The sequence below is a fragment of the Siphateles boraxobius genome, unplaced genomic scaffold, assembly GCF_051911475.1.
Source record: "Siphateles boraxobius isolate OS27281-9 unplaced genomic scaffold, OSU_SipBor_1 185, whole genome shotgun sequence".
Classification (NCBI taxonomy): domain Eukaryota; kingdom Metazoa; phylum Chordata; class Actinopteri; order Cypriniformes; family Leuciscidae; genus Siphateles; species Siphateles boraxobius.
In genome coordinates this window covers 320,001-322,500 of record NW_027508794.1, presented here as the reverse complement: position 1 = coordinate 322,500, position 2,500 = coordinate 320,001, and the positions used below count along the sequence as shown (strand labels likewise).

The following is a 2,500-nucleotide window of genomic DNA, read 5'->3' as shown; positions in this document are numbered from 1 at the left end:
GGCGCAAAGAGAAGTGAACTCGGGATTGCACGCCGTCTCAGAAAGCGCTTCTGGTGCGCGGCATTCAGAATTCATTCTTTTAATATAATTTCTTTATGCATTTTACCCATTCATTTTGTTATTTGAATAATATTTTTTTTATAAAATTGACGAACAGGAAATGGGAAGTAAATTATTATTATTATTATACAGCGCGATACAACAGTGAGCTATTTTTTTCACAACTTAATGCGCATAGTAAACTCTCTTTAAAGATCCTCGTTAAATGTACACACACGCTGACTTGACTTGTGCTGTAAGTTTTTGCAGATGCGCCGTCTAGACAATTCAGCAGAACCGTGTCTGCAAACGCCCATTTTTGCATCTTTCTCGGACACTTTAAAGGGATCGTATAATGCCCCTTTTTACAAGATGTAAAATAAGTCTCTGATGTCCCCAGTGTGTATGTGCCCCACAGATAATTTTTTATAGCATGTTAAAATTGTCTTTTTTTGAGAGTGAGCAAAATTCGTTGTTTTGTGTGTGTCCCTTTAAATGCAAATCAGGTGCTGCTTCCGGCTCAGGGGGCGGAGCTTCAACAGCTCGCTTTTAGCAGAGCCATATAGAGCCCTTTGTTGCGAGGCGGGTTTATGTAAATTTTGGGGTTTGTGATGTCACTAACCCGTGAGGAAGCTCACGTAGAGCCTATCAGTCGTTTTTTTTGTAGTCCTTAAAAGCGGATTCTCTAAATACTGAGAATGACTGTTCTCCTTTTTCTTTTGTTTTCTAACAATTATATGCCCTTTTACATATTTTTTTAAAAAATTCTTTTATATATGCATGTTACATAAATTGGTTACTATGTAACCTCCAGGTGAGTGCACTTTTTTAATAGTATTTTTGAATGCATTTTACTCATTAATTTTGTTCTTGTTTATGAATAATTCTTTTTTTATAAAATTGACAAACAGGAAATGGAAAATACGCCCAATGGAAACACGTCAATTTCGCAAAAACTCCCATTTATCGCAAAAACGTTTTTTACGCTCGCATGAGGAGGTTTTCCGGGAAATTAAAAAAAAAATATTTCGCAAAAGTGCAATGGAAAGAGTTTTTGCGCATTTAAAGGTCACCTGACGTAGAAGACGCGGTGTGTTTGGACAGCATACGAGACACTGTTCTTTATTAAATTCATAAAAGACAAAAGAATTACAGGAATACTGGATTCTAAACCTCAAAGAAATGAGACAATCACGACCTCGAAGCAGAAATGAGTGAGAAACTCCTCATGTGTCGCTCTCAGTATCAGGGTCTTTCCTTATTAATGCTTGATAACACACACACACACACACACGTCTCCGTCCATTAATAATAATGGCCAGTGCAGTGGCTGATATATGCGTAAACCTACCAACATCCGTCGTCATGATTTTTAAAATGACGTTTTAGTCGCATAATATCAGTTAATGGAAACGCCGTCATTTCGCAATAGTTTTTTGTCGACATTTAGAAAAAATTGCTAAAGTTTCCCGCAAATCTGTAATGGAAACGCGCCTACTGTTGGCCTTTCTGCAGGGCTACTGGTTTTGAACCGTCTCTGTCTCCTCGTCTCGGTTTAACCGGACTCTGGGAAGCGTGAGGCGCAGATGTCTGAGCGCTGTGGGTTCGGATCGGGCGTTTAGCCTCCCTGTGTGAGCGCATGTCTGTCTGCTCCTCTCAGAGCTCACGCCTGTGACCCGTCGAACTGTACGAAACCCTGTAACCCGTCGTCAGCACAGCAGGGAAGAGCTTCGATCTGACAGAGAGGAGAGCCTGCTGAGCTTTAACTTCTGGGGTTATACACTTCAGATTGAGACGAGGCCATTTACGTTGTGAAAATGGATCGGTTGTGCAATTTTAACCAATTGCTGTTGGTGAAGTCTCCTCATTTATATAGCGCTTTTAACAATATAGACTGTTTCAAATCAGATTTACAGTGATAATAGGAATTTAAAGTAACAGAGATTGTTTTCAGTTCTCTAAACACTGAGAACGACTCAGATTCTCAAGCAAATGACTCTTTTGAGTCAGTTCTTTGTAGCGAATCATAAACGCATCGTGACCGGTGTGATTACACCGATTCCTGAATAGATGACTCTTTTGAGCTGCTTGTTTTAGTAAATCATACACAAAACTCGAGCAGTGTAGTCGTATTCACAAATGAGTGACTCATTTGAGCTGGTTCTTTTTAGTGAATCAAAAACAACCAGAGTAGTTCGATTCCCAAACAAGTGACTCTTTTGAGTTTCTTATAGTGAATTGAAAATGTACTGGGAGACCAATGTAAGACAGCTGATTCCTGAACGCATGACTCTTTTGAGCTGGTTCTTTTTTAGTGATTCATGCACAAAGTGGGAACAGTATATAAAGATTCCCAAACAAGTGACTCTTTTGAGCTCTGAGTTGATTCTTTGTAGCAAATCAAAAACATAAAGCACCACCAGAGGAGTCCAGTTCTTGAGCAAATGACTCTTTTGAACTG

General features: G+C 39.4%; 1 protein-coding gene across 4 annotated transcripts in view; it reads left to right on the top strand.

The window, feature by feature from the left end:
- Positions 1 to 2,500, top strand: part of LOC143741298 (ubiquitin carboxyl-terminal hydrolase 22) — a 49,409-nt gene that overhangs the window by 34,151 nt on the left and 12,758 nt on the right. The gene's annotated exons all lie outside the window — the stretch shown is intronic.